Genomic DNA, 25,298 nt, shown 5'->3' with positions numbered 1-25,298 from the left:
TTGCCTGGGGCTGTCCTGGTGTTCGTCCCGGAAGTCCTGAGTCCTGGGCCACCCCTCCGTCCTTGGCAAACCAGGACAGATGGTCTCTTTAGATGCCACTTGCTCCGTTCCCTGCCCTGGCCAGCTCTCTTGATTTCTTTTCCCTTTTTGAGGTCCTTGATTTGGCCTTTTTCCTCCTTCCTTTCTGTCTTTCCACCTCTGCTGTTTCTACCCCAGCTCTTTCAAGCTAAGCCATGAGACTTGCCTGCATCTCTGCTCTTAGAGGCCTTTCAGACCGTTTTCTGAATCACTGTGGGTTGACCAGAGTCCCTGGCTCAGGACACAGTTGCAAGTGTTGCCTTCTCTTCCTCTCTGGCTCCACTGGGCTCCTGAAATCAACCGAGCTGTGAAAGCTTCTGTCACTTCGAGGTAACACTCATCTGGCTCGGGGAGCGTGTGCCCTCTCTGGGGGCGGCTCTCCGCACACATGCGGCGCTCAGAGCGGCAGGCTCTGCCTGGAAGGTAGGGCAGGGGAGGCGGCAGGGCGTGTGGCGGGCACTGAGGCCCACCTGCCTCGGCCTGGCCTCGGCCCTCAGCCCCTCTCTTGTGGGCGCACCACGGTCCCGGCTCTCAGCGAGGCCTGGGTGTAGCCTGCCCTCTTCCCCGAAGCCTTCTTTCCCGCACTTACCTCTTTGTTCTCAGAAGTCTTACTACTGGGCTAGTAAGTGCTGCTCCATCAAGGGTGATTGTTTTCTTCCGTCTTTCTCGTGTGTTAGCCCTTCCTTGAAGGCAGATGTCTCATCTTAGGTTGCCTTCCCTTCCACCTCACAGCACCTGGCCTTGCGCCGGGCCCACAGCTGGCCCTCACTTTGCACGTGTCGTTGTGGTCAGTGCCTCGGTGATTTGTGGGTGACGGAGGACGTGTGAGTCCGTGGGTGGGTGCCCTGTGAGCCCCTGTATGCAGAACACGTCGGAGGCTGTGCCCGAGCCAGGCCCAGGGGCTTGGGTGGAATTCAGTCCTCCCGACTTCCTCTTTAACACAGGCATGAGAGAATGAGGCTTTTTTTTTTTTTTTTTTACACTGCGAAGTGAGTTTTTTTGTTGCAAAATACCTCACTTGATGTCTTAGATTTGCTTTACATGTTCCGGAACCTTCGGGTGTAATTTACAAATAATCACAGGATTAAACAATTCTGACACTGCTCCAGAGAGGCAGGAAAGTGGGGTTGGATCTGGGAGGAGTTCTGAGGGGGAGGGCTGCTGAGTGCCAGACCCTATAGGCCTAATCCTGTGATTTCTCTCGGCGTTGCTGATGGATGAGTGGGGATGCTGTGTGGCCCACCACCTGGGAGGCGGGTGCTCTGTGCTGCCACCAGTCCTGACCTCCTGCTTCAGTCGCTAATAACCAGTTGCATGCTTCTGCTGTGTGTCTGCCCACAAGCATGCACAAGTGTGTTCATTTTCAACTATAAATAGGTTTAGAAACGTATAGGAATAATGCATGGTCTTTGTAAAACATTTGGAAGGAAGTTAAAACTGTTTTTACTCCTACTCCTTAGAAACAGTCACAATGAACATTTTCATGTGTATCTTTCTAGATTTTTTTTCTGTGTCTTCACACATGTGCTCAGACACACACGTGATATATTTACAGAGGTGGGATCGTTTTATATAAAATTTAGGGGCCTGCTCTCTTTTGCTTAACAAGATGTTATGGACATTTTTGCTATGTCAGTAAAGATGAATTTGTCATTCATTCAGCAGATACTTACCGAGTGCCTGCCCATGTGTCTAGCACTGTTCTGAGTGTTGGGGGTAAAGAATGGAACAAAAGAGATCAAATTCCTTGCCCTCCTGGAACCTATGGTCTCATTGGGGAGACCAGCAATAAATAAATACGATATGTAGTAGGTTAGTAGGTGATAAGTGCTATGGGAAAAAATGAGATAAGGAAGGTGAGAGGGAGCGAGGGGGGTAAGGTGCATTTCGCGGTTTTAAACAGGGTGGTCAGGTGAGGGGGGAGGCCTTTGAACCAGCACGGGGGCTATAATGTTTAGCGAACAGCGTGCACTACTGAGAGGCTGCCAGGGTGAGGTCCATAGTTGGGGCTGGAGGAGACACCAGCTGAGCCTTGGGAGCTCAGGGCAGGACGCACTCAGGTCCCCTGTGGTAGAAAATCCAGACTTGAGCATTCAGGCAGGGCCCTATGCCGGTCATTAACGATAAGAATGACCACCGTTTAGGTAACATGACAGAGTTTCAAAGCAGCTTTTTATCTATTATCCTGGTCCTGCTGCTTATTAGCTGCCCAATTTGGGGCAAATAACCCACGCTGTCTGGGCCTCAGTTTCCTCCTTTGTGAAATAATAGGGTTCTGGTACAGTTTAAATGAGTTCATCCAAGTGCATATAGAGCGGTACTGGTAAGACCTATTACCAAATAGTTCAGTTGTTGTTATTATTGCCTTTCATTTATTAGTCGCGACAGTCCTGCGAGGAGGGCATTGTGCTCAGTGTAGAGATGAGGAAGCTGAGGCTGGAGGAGGTTGGCCTCTGTAGTTAACAAGTCCAGGGCACTAGTGGGTGGTGGGGTCTCCAGGTCCAGGCGCAGCTCTGTCCATGCAAACACCTGCCCTCCTCCAGGTGGGTGCAGCTGCTCCTGTTTCAGGTGGATGCCCCGGAGACATGGCCACGACCTTCCTGATTGTTCCATAGTCTCCTCAGAAGAGAAGCAGCTCTCGGGGTCGCCGGGGGGCAGGGAGGGAGGGTGGCCTGGTTGGTCAAGGTGGAAAGAAGGAAGGGTGTGGAACTTCCACAAAGAAGAACTGAGACACTCAGAAGCTCTGCTCGGCATCCCCACTGCTGTCCATTCGGTGTCAATGCATCTTCTTCTCCCTCCCCTCCAATCGCCGTAAACACCAACTTGTAACTATCCCTCTTAAGGACTTAGAGAGGGACACGATAATTAGTGACTTTGCTAGTTTTAAATTTCTGATTTTGAGAACCATCCCCGTTCTTGTGTCTGCAGGAGATGGTTGAAAAGCACCAGCACCACAAACACAACCAAACCCCATAACCATGATCACTGGCCTCCTTCCCGATGGCCTCCGGGCAGCAGCCTCACAGCTCACCTGGTCCTGACAGGCCTTCATGTGTGTAGGCCGTTGGACCTTTAGGACCACATACTTTAAAGGACCTGTGGGTCTGAACGGAGCTGGGGGGGCCAGTAACTAGGGTCATTTCTCCCCTGAGGTCAACACCCCCATCCACCCCGCCACCCACAGGGACAACCTAGAGTAAATGCAGCACCAGGTTTACTTTGTGTCTGGTTCTCTGAAATGGAGCGCAGAGTGTGTTACCGTGGAAACCATAATGTAAATGGTGGCTGCGTGTAGTTAAAATAGCACTGTTAGTTTTATGCTGCAGGTACATTATGAGTTCAGAAGGCTTTTGTGGGCTGGCCTGGGAGTCTAACCATCATTTAAAATATGGTTTCTGTGGCTACATGCTGTCAAGACTCTGAACAATTACTTTTAAGCAAACCTTTAGAGCAAGTTGTTTGTAACAGGGAAATTGGCAGTCGGTAATTTATACGATATTTTCTTACCATCTCATGGGGTTTCTCCTATCGCGGGACTGCTAAGCTCCCGGGAAGTCCTGTGGCAGATGGATGGAGCTGTGGCTCAACAGTAGCATGTTCAGAAACGGCGTCAGGGTGTTGGTATGAGCCAGTGCCTGGTGGAGCTGCCAGATGCTATAGCAGAGTAGAGAATCTGCCAGGAGCAAGGTAACTGGCATGGGGGGCATCCTTGGGTACCGCACCCCAAGAGGCACTTAGATGGGTTGTTGTAAGACTGGGACAGCACTCCAACTTTAAACCAAGTCATGTGTGTTACATATAAAGAAATTGGGCCTGGAAAAGGGAAGACTTGGGAGGAATTTAGTAACTGTGTTTCATTATTTGAAGCACCATAATGTGGTCCCCAAAAAGAGACTGATAAGAGAGACACTTTAGTAATTTAAAGAAGGAGTTTGACAGCCAAAACTATTGAAGATAGGAAGAGTTGCTTTAAGAAATAGTGAGTTCCGCATCATTAGAAGTATATAAGGAGAGGCTGGCTGGTTACTTGTGGAGGATACTCTAGAGGGGATTTAAGCTCTGGATGAGTGATTACTAGACTTCGAAAGTCTTTGCTAGCCTAGAGCTTCTATGATTCTAGGGCATAGATGGAAAATTAATTTTCTGACCCTCCTATTCAGGGTGATTAATAGTGGCTGCATGGAGCAAAGGTAAGATGGCTTTGGAGCTGGCTCAGTCTGGGAGCAAATAAGAGCTCGTTAATCGATCAGCAGTGTCTGCTGTGGCAGGGGGCCATGTTGCAGGAGGCCCAATATTAGCCATCGCCTTTCCAGTGGTAAGTGAAGTGTCTAGTGATGAACTTGGACTCAGGTCAAGTAGAAGCAAGGATGACCTGGTTTGTTTGGGATCAGCGGGGTTCTCCCGACCTGAACTTTGACTCCAAGACAATCCCGGTAAAACCAGGATGAATTGGTCACCCTAAGCAGAATAGGTGGTCATCGGCGACTACATATTGGGTTCCATTTCTACTGATGGTGAAGATGCCAGGAGCATCTTCATCTTCTCAGAGCGTGAGTGTGGGGCTCTGCCCTCAGTAGGAGCCCACTAGACGCATGCAGAATAAATGAGTTGGATGCAGTTCCTAGGATATGGTTGCACTCTCCTTGCAATTAATTAATTTGTTTAATTAATTAAAATGACTTCACTAATTATATGTACAGGAGATTGCACATTTCATTTGGCTGAGCAGATGGTTCCACTAATAATTACGAAAGCCTGGGGTTGCAGGAAAGAGGGGTGTTGGCATATGAATTGATACTGAACACTTCAATGCCATCCTTCCTACAAATAGAGTTGAAACTCCTATCCCCATTACGTCCAAGATGGATTGAGGAACAGATTTTTAATTTGCTTCTGGTAGTGCCAGTCGGTTGTGGTAACTTGCTCTTCGTGACTGGTGATCATTTTCTTCATCAAACAGCTGGCTGTGGAAGGGGTGTGGGCTCCATGGCTTTGGAAGAAGCAGCTGAGTCAGGGTTAGATCTGGGGCCTCTGCATCGTTCAGATAGCTGGCTAACCCACTGAATTGTGATCGTAAACCACATCTCCCAGAAAAATAACAGGCACCTCATCTCCAAAGGGAACGTGCCTTCTTCTGCTACGTTATCCAGACCTTGCCCTGCCCTCACTCCGCTCCCATCCCTGGGGCCTTAGAATCTAAGGCAGACCCACGGACATGCCAGAGAATGAGAACCCTGACTGGCTACACACACGGACCAGGCAGTACCTGTACTTAAGTGATTCTGCATCACATAGGTGAGTGAGTGTGCTTCTGGAGTATCCTCACTATGGTGATAAGGACGAGGATTATTGGTAATCGACAAGTGTTGAGCATCCCCGCTGGGCCAGAAACTTCCCGCACTCTTTGTGTTTCTTAAAACAGCCCTGCAGGGCAGGTGTTAACTTACAGATGAGAAAATGAGGCTTGGAGAAGTTAAGTAAGATGCCTGGGGTCACACAAAGCTGGGTTCATACCCAGAGCTTTCTATCTATAAAGCCTCTTGCTCTTTCCACCCCCTGCTCTGCTGGTAAATGATTTGGGGTCATGAAAGTCCCGTAGCCAAATCTGGAAGGATGTGATGGGAAGCCACTGGGCTGGGCTCACTCCTGCACACAAGCGGGGCACTGCTTGGGAGCCAATCACCGCCCATGGGCCCTCAGCACCTTAGAACCCGCAGGGGCCTTGGGGTGATCAGTTCTGAGCAACTTCCCAGCACCCATAGTCAAGTGCTCAGTGCATAAAGATTCTGCTTTAAACACCAGTCAGCTGGCTATGTTATGACAGAGTGATGTACTCGTCAGAGAAAGTTCCAAAAAGAAATTGATCATTTCAGAAGAATCTTCAGAATGTTAATTTAATGTGATCTGATAAGAGAGTTTTCTTTCTTGCTCATATTCATGGTTGGGGAAAGGTGACCCTTCTGAAGCTTTTTGTGTGGTATGTGAAGAAGAAACAAAGCTAAGGAAGGGGGAAAATACCAGCTGTAAAAGAACAAATAGATCAGTCTGCGTGCTGATGAATAGATCTGAATGTGGCAGCAAGATTCCTGTTTGGGCAAATCAAGCATTGCAGTTGGAGAATATGCTCAACCTTGTGTGATGGTACTGGTGAACCCCCATCCCTCTCTGGTCTGCCTGCCTGCCCCCACCCAGGTTACTCTTGGGGTACTTGTCCATCTCTTGAAGCTTTCACTCCACACTCCTTATGAACTAGAGCAGGAATGGGGTGGTGTGTCTGAGTCACAAAAAATTGTGAATCATTCTTGAGATGAGGGAGCCCTGAAAATGTGACTCATTTCTGTAGCATGTACAGGTAAGAAATGGCTGTTCGGTTGTGACTGGCAACTGCCATATAATTTCTAATTTTGACTTGGTTGCTGTTGTTTTGGGGGATGGGATCAGACCTGGCCCCGGGTGGGTGCAGCGTGGAAGGACACAGTGCCATTTGGACCCGGTTCCTGCCTTTCAGCACTTCACCACCTGAAGGAGGCTGAGGCATGTCCATAGTTGCAGAAAACATGTCGGTTTGAATGTGTATTAAGTGGTAAACTGAAAGATGGAAATCTTAAGCTTAATCAAAATTAAAATATATTTTTCCTAATCACATATCCAAATAAGTGCTGGAGGGAGGCTGCAGGGCCCAGCCAAGTAGTATCCAGATTACATCAGTCTGTGTTAGGAAGAGCACTGGGCTAGTTCATAAATTGTGTTTCTGTTTACACATCTGCTGTCAGATGTTCCTTATTCAAGGCCTTCTGTCTTAGTTGGTGTGTCAGCCTGGATGAGCTGGCTGAGTCTGCGTACCTGCTATGAAATTCAAGATTTGTTCAAGATAAATGCACTTGAGAAATATCCTTACGTACTTTTATTAGCTCATAACAGTAATCCAAGAAGTAAAGAAACATAATAATGGAATTTGCTCATTGTTCTTTCAGCTTTGGGTAAAATCTGTAGCTAGGCTAAAGTTGCCAGAGATCAGAAGAGGTTGCTGCCTGAGGACCAACGACTAGACATTCAGACTTGACCTTTCAAAAATGGGGGTTGGGGCTTCCCTGGTGGCGCAGTGGTTGAGAGTCTGCCTGCCAATGTAGGGGACACGGGTTCGAGCCCTGGTCTGGGAAGATCCCACATGCCGCGGAGCAGCTAGGCCCGTGAGCCACAATTACTGAGCCTGCGCGTCTGGAGCCTGTGCTCCGCAACAAGAGAGGCCGCGATAATGAGAGGCCCACGCACCGCGATGAAGAGTGGACCCCACTTGCCACAACTAGAGAAAGCCCTCACACAGAAACGAAGACCCAACACAGCCATAAATAAATTTAAAAAAAAAAAAAAATGGGGGTTGGGCATCTGAGCCTGTTATATTATGGGCTGGGAGTGGAGGATGTGAATAGGAAAAGAATAAGGGAAAATGGAGAAGTCTGGAGGCTGGTGCAAAAACTAGATGGAAATAATAAGTGGGCAAAGAGGTGAAGCATATGGGGGGGAGAGGAGTTGGGGATAGGAAAAGACCACAGGCATGCTTTTGGCTGTGAGTAACCGAAAAGCAAATGAATCGTGGTCTGAGTAACACATCCTCTCATGAAACAAGAAGTTGGGGTGAACACAGTGGTTGTCTGGTGTCGATCTGGCAGTTCAACAATGACGTCAAGGACAGGAGTTTTTTCAGTTTCTCTGCTTTGCCCTCCTTCGTGTTTTGGCTTCTTGTCTTGTCAGTTCTGGGAGTAAGATGTGGTCGCCTCAAGCTGCAAGGGAGGCTGCGAAGGGATTAGGAAGCTTTTCCAGCCTTGGTAGTGGAGGAGGGCAAGAGGGGTTAGGAACGGCTGGAGGGTTATCCAGCCAGCCGTTGGGCATAGACCAGCTGTGAACAAATAAAAATAAAAACAAATGTATGTTGAATCATCACCACAAAAAAAACAGATGCTCCTAGGAGTTTCCTACGTGTGAATGGTGTTCAGTACAAGCGTGTTATGGTGTGGAAGGGCATCTTGTAGGTCCCATTCCAGCAACGTGGCTGATCACCACCAAAGTCTGTGTGCAACACTGCAGGTTGGATTCAGGGGAAGCCGTCTGAAGTCCTGCTCGGCGGGAATGGAGCATAGGGAGGGAAGAGGCAAGGTAGCACCATTGTGGATCTACCTTTGCTCCAGTTTCCAGCCCATGATTCTCAGAAGCAAGACAGCTGCTTTTCAGAGGTTAATGGTAGAGCTTGCTAATTTCTTTGTAAATTCCATTTTAATGAATAGATGCATTTAACTTAGGACACTGAGCTTCTGGTAGTAGCTCAAAGACTGATCCCCCTTCAGCACCATTTTGAATTCCACACCTCTGTGCATGTGCATGTGTGCACACGTGTGTGCATGGCTGCACCCTCTGTTCACATCCCTGTGGCCCAGATCAGTTTTTCTCATTGCCTCACAGAATCCCAGTCTTGTCAGAGGACTGGTTCCCCTGCCCCCCACCCCCCAGTTTCTTCCCTCTTTCCTGTATCGGTGCCGTACGGTGACGCTCCTTTCCCCATGGTGCTCAGTAGAGGCCAGGTCTCTGATCTGTGGCTCTTGCTGCTTTTGGTCATTTGGTTATCGTTGAGGGGCCTGCCACTCACCCATAACAGTGAGTCAGATGCCTTTGATCAAAAAAATGGAAGCTGGCTGGTTTAAATGCAACTCCTCGCTCTCCCTCTAGTACTCTAGAGCAGGGCCTCTCAGACTTTCACGTGCACATGAATCACCTGGGGATCTTGTTAAAGGGCAGATTCTGATTCAGGAGGTCTGGGGTGGGGCCTGAGACTGTACTTCTTTTTTCGGGGCGGAGTGGGGGGAGTGGAAAAATTTTTTTATTAAGTTTTATTGGAGTATAGTTGCCTTACAATGTTGTGTTAGTTTCTGCTGTGCAGCAAAGTGTCTGCACTTCTTCTTAGCTGCCAGGTGATGATGATGATGCTGGTCCAGGAAGCAGGGATCTCAACCCTCAACCAGATTTCAAGTGCTCAACAGCCACACATGGCTATGGCTACCACATTGGACAGCACAAATATTAAATACTTCCACTATTCCAGAAAGTTCTACTGGACAGCATTGGCTTAGAGTCTAGCCAGGGAGAGAAGCCTTTATTAAGTAAACAGACAACCAAATAATGTGGAGCCATAGACAGCGATAAAAGATTTAGTAGAGGGAGTCTTGTCAACGAATAACCTAGTGGAGAGGGAGCTAGAGTTTCCTTGAGGAAGTGATGGTTGAGTTGGAGTTGGATCAGGTGGTAACCAGGCTTGCAGGGAAGTTGGGGAGGAGAGTGGAGGAGAGAGAATCCCAGGGTTCAAGCACGTGAAAGTGCCTCAAGATTGCGCTCACGCTTGCCGGCATTCGATAAATGTCATTCCCCGTGCACACTCATGTTGACTGTTTAATCCAGAACTGTGTGGAAGCACAGACCCTGGCTATCCCTGGTGAGCACAGGCTCTGGAACCACATTTCCTGGGTTCAAATCTGCTTGCTTAAACTCTTAGTGCCTCAGTTTTCTCATCTGTAAAATGAACAAAATAATATGTACACAGTAGAGCTGTGGTGAGAATTGAGTCAGTACCTGTAAAGCACCTAGGAGTGCCTGGTATACTGTAAATGCTATTGAGTTGTTGGCTGTTATTATTGTTGTTCCCCATGCCCGTGACTTGTGAGCAGGGGGCTGGCTGCCCTTCCTCGAGCTCCTGGTAGAATCAAGGAGTATCTACTTGGTGCTGGCCCCAGCACTTGGGAGCAGGGCTTCTGGGCTCTGGGCTCCCACTTCCAAGTGAGCCAAGAGTTCTGAATCCTGGTGCCCACCCCCTCCCCACCCTGCCCAATCCTGTCCTCTCTGCTTTTAATCCTCCCAACTGATCCCATAAATGCTTGGCTTGGCTATGCAGAAGGCACAGCAGTTGTAGTCATTTCCGTGGCCTGTGAGCCATGTAGCCTGGTAACAATCCAGCAAGGTCAGTCCCGACACTAATAAGTCAGATTCACATCATTATGGATGTTAGGACTCCAGAGGTGGAAGCATCTCGCTGACTTCTATCAGGCTGGAACCCCAGTGCCCATTCCTGTACCCCACGATGTGTCACTCAGGGGTGTCTTGATGCCGTGCAGCTACCACGGCCGGATCGATCACTCACAGCTTTGAGATATCATAGGGAGCACTCCTGCCCTCCCATTTTACCTTTTTGGTTCCAGTGCCGCTGGGCCTGTGGTGTGTGGTGGCCCTTATCTGGGTGGGGTCTCAGGGTTTAATCTCTTTTCCTGTGAGGGAGTTGAGGCCATTATCAGGGCCATGACCTTCTTCACCGGCCTGTCTCAGATCTGTCCTGCTGCCAGCGCAGAGCCAGCGATTTTTAGCACAGAGAGTGACCACTCTAAATGCTTGGGCCTAGATAGAGGATTTGCTGCACAGGATTCATTCCCAAAGAGACGTTTTTTTCTAACCGGGTCAAGACATCACCATGACTTGGCCCATCCAAGCAATTCTTTTTGAAATGAGATTTGATGCATGAGATGGGCCTGTATAATATCGTTAGATAATATAATTGTTGAGAACATTAGAGTTGGGACTTGACTTGCTTTCAAAGTTGAAAGGGGGTAGTAATGGTGGAAGTTGCTGAGATCACCATCCTGGAAGGAATGAGTGTGTTAGTGGTTGCTGCCAGCAGGTCTCCTGGGCTGTCTGTCTGAGGCTTGCTGTAACCCCCCATGACTCAAGCACCTTCAAATCGTTGGGTTCCACTTGCTTTCCCGAAGTTTTCTTCGTTTTATTTTTAGATTTCCACATTTATGCCTTCCGGGGCTTCTTGGCTTGTGTATCACACACACGTTCATATGTGTGTGTGTGTGCACCCCTTTGAGCTCACGCACACACACACACGCACACGCACACACACAAATCTCTTTGAGCTACATGTGTCTGTATAGTTGTTTTGTTTTGTTTGTCATTTTAGTGGTCCCAGCTGAAAGCCCATCTAGGACTACCAACCCCAAAGAAAAAATATCTTTGCTGTATCCTTGAAATTTTGCATTTCCTTATGGCCAGGAGGTGGTCGGATGTGGCCGTTGGGATTCGTCACTGCCCTTGGCCTCCGTGTCTCTGCATCCGTTGGTGGGTGTCTGTGGGGCAATTTCCTCCTCACGTTAAGTAAGCACTGGAGGGGCCCATGTGGCCCTTGGAGGCTCCTATATTTTCCTCCCATGGAGGCTAAAGTCAGTAGCAGGGCCCCCTTTGGATCTTGTGATTTTTTTTCCATCCCTTGTGCCAGTTGGAATGGGGATGTACTTTTACTTAACAGTGGTGGGAACCCTGCATCCTTGCCCAGGGACCCAGGTCCGTTCTCGGGCGAGAAGAACCTTTATCTAGCTCCACAGGGTGGAGGGTGGCTGCTGGCTCTGACGTGACTGCTGCAGGTTTGTGTCAGGCCAAGTGAGCGGCAGCAGGGAAGGAGTTGGGTGCTTGACAGAACCACGTTACAGGACCTTCGGAAAACATCCCCTCGGGCGCCCCATTCACTTCTCAGGAGGAGGATGATAACTTACTCATGTAAGTAAGACCTTAAACCTTGACTGCAGTCACGAGCACCCCAAAATATTGCCTGAACCTCGCTCCCCAGTTTATATGGACCCCAAGGGTGATAAAAGCAAGACGTGAAATAAGCTTGTGGAAATTGACACATTTTCCTTTGCTGATGATTTGAGTCAGGACCCATCTGAGTTAGCACCAGCCAACGAACGATGGATTACTATTAAGGAACAAGCCCCTAAGTGATGAGTGCACGCTTCTGTGCTGAGCTGTGAGAGCTCGGTTCATTTTGCCACTCGCACACCTGACTTTTATGTGAACCTCCAAACCCATCTCTTACTAGGATCTCCTTGGGGGCAAGGATTGGTTCATTTGCCTTCCAACAGTCCCTGGAACATCAGGGATGCTCTCTTTCTATGTGTATGTCTTTGTTGGAAGCACGACAGAGGTCCAGATCCATAAAAGCAGACCAGTTTCCTGTCCTTTGCTCTCAGGTTGGCACAAAGGTGTGCCAAGTGCTCCGTGGCATCACTGAGCCAGGGGCTCCATGGAGTATCCTCTTCTTACCCAACTGGAAGTATTTTTCCAGAATGACCTGGATCTTAAAGGCCAGAACACAGCCTTCTGGAATTCTTAGAAAGTAGACACTGTGACAGGCAAGTAAATATTGACTGTCTTTAAAAACCAGTGGAAAGGGCTTCCTCAGGCCCTAAGTAAAGTGAGAGCCCTTTGAGCACATATACAGAGGTCAAGTTCACAGTCATGGAGAGGGAGGCCTAGAAAAGGAGCGAGAGCTGTCTCCTTGCCTTTAGATGGGACTGTCCCACCCAGTGGGGAGTTGGGACTGTCACCTGCCTACCAGGCTGAGGAGGGATGCTCCTGCCCCCCACCCCCACCCCATGAGGTCTCGCTCCCTTTTCAGTATCACCTGCAGCCCAAGGAGGTAAGGGGGGTCTGCTGTGAGCTTCACCTTGACCATCTGAGAGAATCCAGTCATGGATCGCCTGTTTTCTGAGCTGTTGTTCTCTCTGTGTAGAAATCCCAGGAAAATTCAGAGTGAGCAAAGCTTCCTTGGGCTCAGCCCCTACATTACACCTCACCCTGTACCTCACTGGGCCTCTTCTTTCAAAGATGTCACACCTGGTTTAGACCATCTCTTGACTTTTTCAGGAAAAGGATGGCTAGTTACGCACATTTGACTTCTTTGGAAACAAATTCTCCATTCCCAACTCTCTGGCAGAGCTCGAGGGAAGGGGGGAGGCTGAGGGCAGAAGGGACTGTCCACGCGGATGTGTGGGTTGGGAGAGCACATGCCTCTGGCGGCGCTGCTAGTCTGGCTTTACCTGGGACTCAGAGTGGCCTGGAGGTCAGACCCTACGCTGGGCTCTGAATCCCTTCCTCTCCTCTGCTCAGGGACCTACAGCACCCAGTGGCCCTTCATTCTGCAGCTGTGCCTTTGCCCCTTCTGGCTTAGTGGTTAGCAGCTGGGGAGCTTTTCTGAGTGACCCTCGGGGAACTGGTTACTAGTCGGGGTGGCCCGTTTGTCATTCAGTTAATCTGAGGGGGGGACCTGCAGTCTCCTACCTGCAAGGCTCATGTGCGTGGGAGAGAGGGAGTGAATGAGAGAGGGTGTGTGTAAGTGTCAGTCTTCTGTTTTCTTACTTCCAGTTAGTCCCCATTTTCAGCCTCACTCCCCACCCTTCCCCACAGCCTGGCATCCTTGCTTCTCTCACCCTCTGGAGTTTACAGAGCAGATCACACCCTTCTTGTCCACATCTTTCTCTGAGCATTTGTCTTGCTATATCTCAGTTATGCCTCTTGTCCATTTGCTGTTGTCCTGTAATGGGTTGCTAATTGCCTCTTTTCTGTTCTTTTCAATGTTGTAAGTTTATATAATTTAAAAAATTCCTTTACTATCATTTTAGTGGAGCCTTAGAAGGAAAAGGAGATCAACACATGTTTTCAATCTACCGTTTTTTTAGCCAGAAGACCGTGGCATAATTTGGAATCACTTCCTTGAATTCCACTCTATTTCTATATCTGCTATTTACCCGGTCTTGGCATTTTACAAATTTATGTTTTGCCTGCCCCCCTCTACCTGTCCATTAAAAACAGCGTATGAGCATCTTTTTTTTTTTTTTTTTGAGCATCTTTGTAGCTAAATCTTTAGGTGTATTATGATCTCCTAAGGGTGAATTTCTGTAAGTAGAATTTCTGGGTCAAAGGATATGTAAAACTTTAAGGTGTTACTGGTGCATATTGCTAAATTTCTCTTCATAAATATGACACTAATTTGCATTCCCACTAGCCATAGATGAATGTGCTTGTTTCTCCACACTCTTGTTGATACTGGGTGTCTTTGAGCATGTATGTTTGGGTATATAATGTGAACATTCTGTGGGATAGATCCCTGACTCAAAATGCCTGCACATCAAAGTTTGGATAGACATTAGTCAACTTACCATCGGTGTATGAGCATGCTTGCTTCCTCCACATTTTTACCAACACTGCACTATGATATAAAAATCTTTTCCAGTTTAATAGGTTGATTTTATTGATTTCTCCCGAGGTTGAGGATTTTTCATATATTTATGCCATTTGTATTTCTTCTTTCATGGACTGCTTGTAACCCTTTTTTTTTTCTTTGTATGTTTATCATTTTCTTGATTTTAAGCTCTCTTTATATATTAAGGATATTAATATGCATATGACAAATTGTTTTTTAAATTTTGTTGACATTTCATTTCATTTGCCTTTTTTGTTTGTTTACACATCCAACTGATAAGTTTTATTATTAAATGTTTTAAAATTTTTATTTATTTTTGGATGCACTGGGTCTTCATTGCTGCGTGCGGGCTTTTCTCTAGTTGCGGCGAGTGGGTGCGCGGGCTTCTCATTGTTGTGGCTTCTCTTGTTGTGGAGCACAGGCTCTAGGCACATGGGCTTCAGTAGTTGCGGGCTTGTTGCTCTGTGGCATGTGGGATCTTCCTAGACCAGGGCTCGAACCCGTGTCCCCTGCATTGGCAGGCAGATTCTTAACCACTGCACCACCAGGGAAGTCCATCCAACTGGTAAGTTTTTTTTTTTTTTTTTTTTTTTTTTTAAGCAACTGGTAAGTTTTAAACAGTAAAGTTTATCAGCCTTTTGCCTCTGTGGTGTGCTTCCAGAATTACCTGAACCTTGGGCTTCCGGGTGTCCTTTATTTCTTCATTTGACCACACCTGAGGGATGGGCTGGCTGCACATGTGAATATGACTGAGTTCCAGCGTGGTCCTCAGGTCCTGCAGAAGGAGGGCAAGGTCACCATGGACAGTTCTCCGGGAGCTGCTTAGCCGCAGTGGGCGTGGGAGGTTGGTCCTGGGGAAGAGGCAGCCCCGCCTGAGACCCAACGTTATTGACCTGGGATGTGGCTGGTAGGAGTGTTCCAGGACCCACCTCACATTGGGGTGATCCAGAGGCAGAGGGTGAATGTCATGAGGGGTATGGACGTGATGTGGACAAACATGGCTGCTAATCTCAGTAAGCCCCTCCTGCCACTAACAGCTGGCCTCAGGGCAGAGGTGTTGCTCACTGGGAACAGTGATTAAGAGGAGGGGCTCTTCCTGTCCAAATCTGTTCTGATTGAGCCTAAGAGGAAGTCAGGACAAGACAAGTGGGACCAGGGCTTTAAAGGGCCCACATTAATTTGGTTCAACTCAGGCTTTCTGTGATAAAAGCATAGAACAGCCTCAAATGACACAGGACAATGTTGCTTCGATGGCTTTACTTCCAATTTGTGTTTCTCCCCAGTGCTTACCTTACCAACTTGCCTCCTTCCTCTGCATTCTCCAGATTTACCCATGGTGAGACGTGCTTGGGGAGGAGGCCGAGGGGGGCGGATGCTGGTAAATTGCATTCAGAGCGTAAGCTGGGGACTTCCAGGATTGAGGGGACTTGGAGCCTTATTTTTCCCAGCCATTAGTCCATGGGCTAGAAATAAGATCTGTTTCAGAAATGTGTGAACGGTGCTGAAGGGATTTTCTTAAACTTTCAGCAAAGTGAGTTCTTCAGACCTATTTGAGATACTTTGACCAAACCTTCAGAGTGGCCTTTAAGATGCTGTCTGTCTACTATGGGGTGGCTATTCAGATGTATAATTCTACATTGACTCCTAAAAATTAGGGATAGGCCTTTAAGACGCTGTCTACTATGGGATGGCTATTCAGATGTATAATTCTACATTGACTCCTAAAAATTAGGATAGGCCTTTAAGACGCTGTCTACTATGGGATGGCTATTCAGATGTATAATTCTACATTGACTCCTAAAAATTAGGGATAGGAATTAGGATGTAAAAACCGTAACAAGCTGGATTGTGGTCATTACAAAACTGCTACTTCCTTCTGCTCCTCAGACACACCAAGTTCACTCCCATCTCCAAGCCTTTGCCCCTGCCATGCCCTCCGCCTGACCTGCCCTCCCCCAGATCTGGTACAGTTGACTCCTTGTCTTCATTTAGGTCTTGCTCCAATGTGGCATTCTCAGAAAGCCCTTCCCCACAACCCTAGTTAAGGTAGCACACCCCCGCCCCATCGTGCTATTCTCTCTCATATTGCTTTATTTTCTTTTCTTCATAGAAGTTACAATATCAACAATAATAGTAATAGCTAATATTAAAGAGTACCAACCACGTGCCAGACAGTGTTATAAAAGCTTTACTTGTATGAATACATTTGATCCTCACATTAAATGTATGAGAAGAATATTATTATTCCCATTTTACAGATAAAGAAATCAAGTCCAGAGAGAAGTTAATGTAATAGTTTGGCACTGGGAGTCTTCTATTCAATAAACATTTATTAAACACATATTATGGACCAGGACCAGGCTCTCTGCTAGGATTAGGGGATCCAAAAATGAGTAAGTCACTCTCTTTGCATTCAAGTCATCAGGAGACCAGTGTTCCAGACCAGGCTGGGCCAGTGACTCTTCTCTGAGACCCTGGAGCAAGTTGCTTACACAGATATATGTGCTTTAATTTTCCCATCTGTAAAATAGGAATAAAGGAACCTGCCCCAGCTAGTCCTCTGCATTCTTGGAAGATTTGTTGGTGAAATCACTTTGGGATGTGCATAGGGTGGTGCAGATGCAGGGAGCCATTGGGCATCCTCACTCTGGGACTAGGAAACAGCAAACATATTCTCTGTTCCTACCTGGATGAGGGAAAGGTAGATAATTAGCCACCACTCATCTCTGTCTTGGTGGTACCAAGTCCTTATCACATTTCACCCCCTTCCCTTACTTGCAGTCATTTTGTGGTATCAAGCAATTCTTAAATGTCTAAAAGAGTCTAGCTAGAATCTCAAAATCAATTTTTGGTCCATTGATGTAAGAGATGTTGTACTTATATAACTGGTCAATAGGATTATGGTATTTAGGGCAGCTGTCCCATCTGATTGAAAGTGGTGAGTTTTATTTTCCAGGGACCCCAAAATCCCTTGCCTACTGATGGTACTTTTTTGAAGGAAGTTGTTCTTATTCATCATTAGGCTACCAGCCTGGCTGTTTAATTCCAACAGCTGGTGTTATTCTGAAACCAATGCAAGAGCACTGTTTTGGTTTCTGTGGGTTTTGCCAAGGCCATTAATTAAAAACAAGCTCGTGATAATGGATGGGATGTTGGTATGTGATGGGGAAACAACCCTGTGGAAAGGGATGCTTGCTCCTTGTCATCCTCTTGAGATGGACTTTAAAGAATGGGTGACCAGACCTTTCAAGTAAAGCAGGCCAACATGTCTGACCCCATCCTCCTAAATAGTATGTGAGAGGGCGCTTTGGTCGCTGGTTCTTGCCCTGGGCCTCACCCGCCTTTCTATCGTCATGGTTTGTTTCCTGTGTCTAATTTGTTGCATGATCTGTTAATAACCAAACATGCCCTCACAAGCTGGGGAATATTTGCAGAGTGATAAAGCAATTATGTTATAATCTCCCACTTTCCAAAAGAGACAGGCATCAGGACTGTACACTCTGGGAAGCATCCAGGTGCCAGAGCCTATTGATTCTGTTCTTTCATTCATTTGTACTGTTGCCATCCAACTGTAGGCCCCTGTCACCCCATCCATCCCCAACCCGTCCGTCCATCCATCCATCCATCCATCCATCCACCCATCCATCCATCCACCCACCCACCCAACCATCGATCCATCCATCCATCCATCCATCCATCCATCCATCCATCCATCCAACCACCTGTCCCATCCAGTGGATCACTTATTTTTGAGCACTTATTATGGGTCAGGCCCTGAGCTAGGGCCTGGGGATGTAAAGATGAGTAGGTCACCATCCTTGCATTCAAGTGATTCATACAGTAATAGCAGGACATAGGAGAGTTCAGTGCAGTGTTTCACGCTAGCATAGTTGGGGCTTAATATTCCCACTACCAAGAAAAGGCAGGGTTTGGTCAAGAAAAATTTTACGGAGGAGATGACTATGTAGTCAAGTCTTAAAAGACAAGCTAGGTGCTTACCTATATACATCCACCCTCCTTCCATCCCTACCGGCCTCTCATCCTTCCACAGATATTAACACCTACTAGGAGCAAGTCCCTTCCTTGTGTGTATCCCCACCTTCCCTCGCTTTGACATTGGTTCATTTCCCACCCATGTAATTCCCTTACTGCTTCAGGCATGTCACCTGATCTGAAATTTGGGGCAGCATCCTGTTCTAAAGGTAAAGTTCCAGCTCCTGAGCTTGGCATTTTGGATCCCTCCACTGTGCTGCCCCAGCCTGCTGACCAGCCTGTGTCTCACTCGTCCTGTGACCAGCAGACCTACTCACTGCCCCCAAATGTGTCTTGCACGCTGCCATCTCCCGTCTAATTCCACTTACCCTTCAAGGAAAGCCTGGGAAGGTGTGTTGCCTCCTGGTTTGGGCCCTGGAGGCAAGTGTGGCTATTTTCATTGTGTGCCCGTCCTACCACATTGTATGGTTACCTTTCTGTGTGTGTCTGGCTCACTTTCCTTTTGTCGCGTGAATGGCATTCTTGTTTCATATATCTTGGTTCTCCTCAGTGACTAAAGGGCCTACATATGGAAGTCATCCATCTCTATTTGCTAATTAAAATTGGGGGAAATTATACATTTTTTATCACCTCTTCCTGGCAGTCCCTTAGTTCTGCTGCTGAACTAGACAAGGTTGAAATTACCACTCTGGGACAAATATGTGGTCTATCTAATCCATTTTTTAACTCTCAGATAGGTAATGGAGAGTATGAGAATGTGTGCTATTTATTCTCCATCTGCCCCCCTCCTCCCAGATCTATTTCTGCCACCCTGTGTCTGGGGAGGCTGGCCCCTATGGATTACATCAGGTGGGCTCCTTTATTTTACTTTCTGGGTTTCACTGGGTTTGGCCAGTAGGAGACACCAGCAGGAGATACAAGAACAGGAGGAGAGAAAGGTTGGAGTATTAATCCCCCTGATTTCTGGCAATGGCTTCTTTTCCATCTGCAGCCCCTCTCCCAGTGCTGGAGAATCACTGGGCTCCAGGAACAGTTGTTCCCTCCCCTTTCCCTTCTAACTTAGGGGTGATCAAGGCTTCTTGCTGGTTTCAGCCTCTGGGTGCCGCACCATATCTTGTTGGTTCCCTTAACCCTTCCTACACCTCTGTAACTGGTCCATTCATTAAATTATTTCCATTTAAACCTTTTTGAGTGCCATCTATAGTATTACCGAGAGTCAACCTTGCAGGCTTAGTTATCTAGCCCAGTTATCAGCCCATGAATTGATCTGTTCCATTTTCTGACAAAAGGGTTTTGGGGTTTTGTTTTGTTTTTTTTTTGACGGGGAGCACGCATTCAGAAGAATCTATGATAAAAATAACAGTCTCTTGGCCTCTTCCCTCCCTAACTTGTCACTCTCCCTTGAGACAACCTCTCTTAACTCTTTCAATTATTTTTTTCTGACATTTACCTCCATATTTAACAATAATGTGCTTTTGTTTTACTCCTATTTTAGAAATTATCTGCTTACTTCCTGTTATGATAGATGACGATGTAGCTCACTTATACCACCCTCCTACCTCCCCTCCCCACATCCTCACAGTATAGTTGTATCGTTATTTATAGTTCCTCTACTTGGTTAGCTTTATAAGTAATATTTTTACTATCATATTTCTTGCTTGTTAACAACAGTATCTCGACTCCCTTGATCAGTAAGATGAAGGTATTAGTGCCCTTACCCCAACTGCCTTCCAACTTTCCAATTTCTGTCATCTCTATTTTTACTTTTACATTGTTGAGGGTGATAACACTTAACATTTTTACTTTGTAACTGCCAGTAAAACCTGTGCTGTGTCTGTAGGTTGACTCTAAAGACTGAAAAATCAGCAGCTAGGGCTTATGTGACTGTGAATGTAGAAACAAGTTGTGAATTGACAGTCTACCCTTGGACATACTTGTTTGGTTTGCCTAGTGATTTTAAAAAAAAGTTTCAGCCAACATTTTAAAATAGGGAGAGTTTTCCTAACAGACTCAGAGTTTGGGACATTGTTTTAAAGGCTGTAAGATCTGGTCTGATGTTCCATATGGCAACACTCTGCCGGAGGCTGCCCCCTTTAGAATGGGCTTTCCTACTCCAGTTTGCTGCAGTCCCTACTACTCATACAGTGTATGCATGTGCTCAAACTCCCCGCCTGCTGTGTTCATTTACTTATTTACCTGACCCTGAAGGCGTTTAAGTCTGTGACCCTGATGCCTGATCTGATGTCCTCTTTGGAGTCCATAATATGTATTTCCTTTATATATGTGGCTTTATATTTTTCCTTTTTTCCCCCCACCAATTGCTATTATCATATCCTCATTTTTTTTCCTCCCAAACTCTCTAGCCAATTGGGTATTTTATATGTTCTGCCTTCCCCCCAGAGTTCTCTATCCTCCTCAAATTTGACCTGGTTGCTGTCTAGGCCTGCTACACAATTGACATTTGGGATTTTCCTGTACTGTTATACTAGGTTAGTTCTGCTGCTTCCTGGATCTCATCTTTTCTTTGGGTCCATTCAGCTTCTTCAGAGAAGGAAATTCCTTTTTGTTTTTAATGCTTGGGAGAGTAGATACCTGGCTGCCCCATGAGTACCAATGGCTCAACTCTTCTGACTTCAGATTTTATATAATCCCCGCCTCCCCCGCCCCTCCACCTTTTCAGCCTCACATCTGATTCCTGCCCTCCGCTGCCTTGGCAGCTCTGAGTCATGAGCCTCTTGGCCATTCTGCAAGGCTGATGGACTCTCATAATATCTGTGCCTACTCCAGGGTCAGGCTCCCTGTGGCTGCCTCATCAGTTTCTAATCTTTCATACTCTGTCTCTTTTCCACAAAGTTGTCCCAACCTCTTTTCCAGTAGCCTTACCTGTTCCCTTTGTTGTTTGAAATTATATCTTTAAAAAAATTATTTCACTCATCTTAGTGATGATGTGTCTAGATGGAAAGGATATAAATGAATGCAGTTAATTTGTTGTCCACCATCTAAAGTAGGTGTTTTTAATCCTAAATTTACCTCTTTTACGATTTAGAAGTTCCTTGTATTATAAACATGTCTATCCAATTCATACTTTTTTTTTAACTATCAAATTTAGATCTTGTACTAACACTGTTAAGGCAATGGTAGCTGCCATAATCATCTCCCAGTTCTCAGGGGCTTACCATGATTGAAGTTATTTCTTGCAGCTCTAACAGTCAAATGCAGCTGTCCTGGCATGACTGACGTTCTTCCACAAAGTAATTCAGGGACCCAGGCACCTTCCATCTTGTGACTGTGCTCTACCTTAGAGGATACATTCTCAACTGGGGCAGTATCACGCTTAGGGGGGTAAAATTAGTTCTTGGGGCCAAAAAAAGTCTCATTTTAATACATAAATCACAGATATACATTTGGTACATAAACAGATATACAGTGTATTAAAATTTCCTAGGTGGAAGAAAGCACCTAGGAAAAAAGTATCTGAAAATGCTCCTTACAAGGGCAACAGTGATGAAAGAAGGTTGAGAAACACTGCTACAGGGCCTAGGAGTACCCTGTGTTCAGGTGGAAGGGAAAAACAAGGTGGTGAAGGCTCACCCACTTCTTAACAATCTTGGCCCCAAAATGACAGAGACCTCTTAGCCCACATTTCATCGGTGAGCTCTAGTCACGGGTCCCACTTTGCCACGGGAGGAGCTGGGAGGTGTAGCTCTGGGCTAGGCAGCTGCCTCTCAGTGACAACTCTCAGCTAAATGAGGGGGAACACAGATTTTGGAGGACGGCTGGCCTCCAAACACAGGGGTCAGCAAACTTTGTCTTAAAGAGCCAAGTAGTAAATATTTTAGGCTTGCGGGCCATGTGGTCTCTGTCGCAACTGCTCAACTCTGCTTATTGTGGCCAAAAGCAGCCATAGACACTATTGACATGAATAGGTGTGGCTGTGTTTCAGTAAAGCTTTATTTACATAAACAGGTGGTTGACTGGCCTGCAGGCTGTGGTTGACCAACCACTACCAATACCTACACCTGATGACCATTCCAGAGCTTTTCCATTGCCTATTTTTCCTTGCGTCTCAGGACCTAACCGAGGTTCTTCTCCATTCCCTGTGCCGAGACGGGACCTACAGCTGCCCCTTAACTGAGTGAGGAGTCCGTAGTTTTTCTGTGAGAAGAGTGGGATGGGGTATGACCCTCAACCAAGTGAAGTGTACAGGTCCCAAGTCTGGAGAAAGGGAATGCATATTGCATGTGACAGTATGGTATTAAGCCATCCCCACATCTAATCTCCACTGCCACCTGACATGGTAGGAGGCCGAGTACCTGACACATGTAGTAAGTGCTCAGAATATGGGGACAACTGTATTCAATGCTCAGGGGTCCCTTAAAATACCTGCATTAGGTGAAATAAGTCCTCAGAGGATCTGGGCTCTGCCTCTCATAACATTAGAGACTATACCATATTTTCAGTGGATTAGTTCAATGATTAAAGCTAATAGTTTAATAACATGGCCATATGCCTACATTAGAAACGGAATAGAAAACTACATATACAATATGATCTCAACCATCGTATTTTAAAAGTTTAGCAAAAAAAAAGGAAATATTCTCACAAAACAATGGGATTATGAGTGGCTTTTCTTTTTCTCTTGTGTATGTTTAAAACTTTTACAGTGAGCATGCTTTCTAGGTGGAGAAGAATAAATGTTATTTTAAAACTATAGGGGAAGGGAGTCAGCGCTGAGTGAGAGTGGTAATGAGGGCGTCTGCCCGCTTGTGGGCATAGACACGGACCCAGGGATGCCACCAGCAATTCTGTCGGAACAAGTCCCTCTGAGGCAGCCTGTCCTGCTCACCCTCCCCCAAATTAGAAAGACTTCTTTACATAGCGACTATGGAAGGGTTCCAGCCTGCTTCTCCACTGAGAAATTCTTCTCATTTCTAAGTGATGAGAACCTCATCTAGATTCTCTTTCCGCTGAGGCAGGACCAGCCTCTCCGAATGAATCATCCAGATTATCAATAGGGTGAGGAGGAGAGGCACGCCTGGGGTTAACTGCGTGTCACAGGCATTGGTCATCTCGGCCTCTCCCTGGTGGGCTTACTTGACTTTGGGGAGAAATGAAATCACTTGCACCCTAAAGTGCTCTCTGTGTTGGACCACCAGCCCGGTGGCCTGACCTCCAGGTGCCCCTGCCCCCAATGGAGCAGAGAACAACCCATTCTGTAGTTGTAACCAAATTCAAGATCATACCCAAATGCCCCTAATTGTCCAGGCCCCTCTGGGTTCCTCATTTGCCTCTTCCAGGTATCGAGTGGTTGGGTTTGGGGACCCTCCACCCATGTCCTGCCCACCTGAGTCCCTTCTCTTCAGCCCTTGGCTGTTTCTTCTGGTTATTTTGTTCTTGAGTCCTGGGCTGTCTACACACTGGCTCAGCCTGTGCCCTCTGCACTCATCAGACCCGTTGCATTCTCCAGCTCTTAGCCCCTTCACTAGGACAGGGTGGCCCCTCTCCCCTCACCCAGGGCCCTGTCTTGACTCTCAAGGGACATCATCTGCTTGAAAACAGCTCCCCGTGGCCTCCGTCTGCTTGCCCATAGCCTCCATGCCTCCCTGTATTCGACCTCCTCTGTCCTTGTTCCAGGACCTCCCTCTTAGCTCCCAGTTAGGTTGGAGGAACCTTATCCCAGCTCTTTGCCTCCGCCCTGGCTCCTGTGTTCTGAGAGCTGGTCCTAGCATCCTCTCTTTCATCTCAACACACATACCCTGGACGTGCACATGATTGACGCGCATGTGTAAGGACCACAGTCCGGCAGCCACAGGCACCGGTTAGTCCTGTGTGTGCATCTGTGTGCACATGGACTCCTTACGGTGACTTGAGAGACCCTATACCAGGGCTTCTCGGCCTCAGCACTATTGACGTTTGAGCCTGATAATTCTCTGTTGAGGGGGGCTGACCTGTGCATTCAAAAATGTTTAGCGGCATCCCTGGCCTCTACCCACCGGATGCCAATAGCACGTCCCCAGCTGTGACAACCAGCTATGTCTCTGGACATTGTCAGATATCCTCTGGAGGACGAAATCACTGCAGGCTGAGAACCACTACCCTACATGTCGGGAACCCCCTGCCCCACCACCACCACTCCTCTGCTCTGTCCCACCCACTGTGCCTGCCGTGTGCACACCGATCCCTGCCTCGAGGCCATTGCTTCAGCTGTCCCTGCTGAATGTCCAGTGTCCTCCACTCAGATTTTCACTTGTTGGTCATCTGGGCTTCAGCTCAACTTTCACCTCCCCAAGGCCTTTCCTGAGTGCCCTATGGGAGCAAACCTAGTTGCTCCATCGTGTTGACATGAGAACTATCCGAGGCAGCCAGCCTCGGATTTGGAGTTGAGAGATGAAGACGGGTGGGTGGCAGAGTCAGAAGGCTGCCAAGAAGCCCCTCTCGCCGGCTTATGTAATTCGCTCCGCGGAGAGAGAGCGCAGTGGGGCTCAGCAAGTGAGTCCCTGGCTGCTTGTCATGTGAAGAAAACTGATGGGAACGACACTTTTCCTCCTCTGCTTCCTGCCCTGCTTTTTTGTTCTTTGTATCGTGAATAATGTGAATACAGGAGGAGCCTCATACTTGGAGTTATTTTTACAAGGTCTCATCTCTGCTGCAGATGACTCAGAGCTGGGGCCTTCTCTTGAAGACGTTTCTTGGGAAACGCCAGAGAGATGCTGCGCCCTAGGTGAGCTGGGGGTCAGAGAGGCCCCTGACCCATCTGGAGCCGTGTCCACTGGGGGCAGGAAGTGGGGCTGGAAGGAAGGCCTTGCTGAAGGCCAGCGCTTCTCCCGGTTTCCCTCTGCCTAGCCAGCCCTGCCTTTTCCTCACCATCCTTTTCTGCTCCAGCAGAAACGACCAGGACGGCCTGCCAGTCTGGAGAAGAGAGAGGGCACTGCAGGCTGCTGGTAGACAAGGCCCCAGCAGGCGGGTGGCTCTAGTCTAAAGGCATGAAAACTACCTGGACAGTGGTTACCAGGCCCTGAGGGAAAAGGAGAATCAGAGAAACCTGTTCTCATGTCTCCAGCTGGCCCCGCTGCCCATGTTCTTGGGGTGTAAAGGCTGCATCTTACGCTCTATGTCTTCCATGCCCGGCGCTAAGACCCAGTGAATGTGT

At 47.4% G+C, this 25,298-nt stretch overlaps 1 protein-coding gene across 16 annotated transcripts in view; it reads left to right on the top strand.

Moving 5' to 3' along the window:
* The window catches only part of TRERF1 (transcriptional regulating factor 1), a 200,189-nt gene that overhangs the window by 98,048 nt on the left and 76,843 nt on the right, over nt 1-25,298 (top strand). The window contains exon 1 of one of the 16 annotated variants that reach the window (XM_057555074.1): nt 5,287-5,373. The exons of the other annotated variants lie outside the window; for them this stretch is intronic. The gene's annotated coding sequence lies outside the window, so the exon portion shown is untranslated. Of the gene's footprint in view, nt 1-5,286; nt 5,374-25,298 lie in introns of those variants that run through there. 16 annotated transcript variants of the gene reach the window in all.

This window comes from Balaenoptera acutorostrata, chromosome 10, assembly GCF_949987535.1.
Source record: "Balaenoptera acutorostrata chromosome 10, mBalAcu1.1, whole genome shotgun sequence".
Classification (NCBI taxonomy): Eukaryota; Metazoa; Chordata; class Mammalia; order Artiodactyla; family Balaenopteridae; genus Balaenoptera; species Balaenoptera acutorostrata.
The sequence above is the reverse complement of the archived record's forward strand: the minus strand, read 5'-3'. Positions and strand labels throughout refer to the sequence as shown.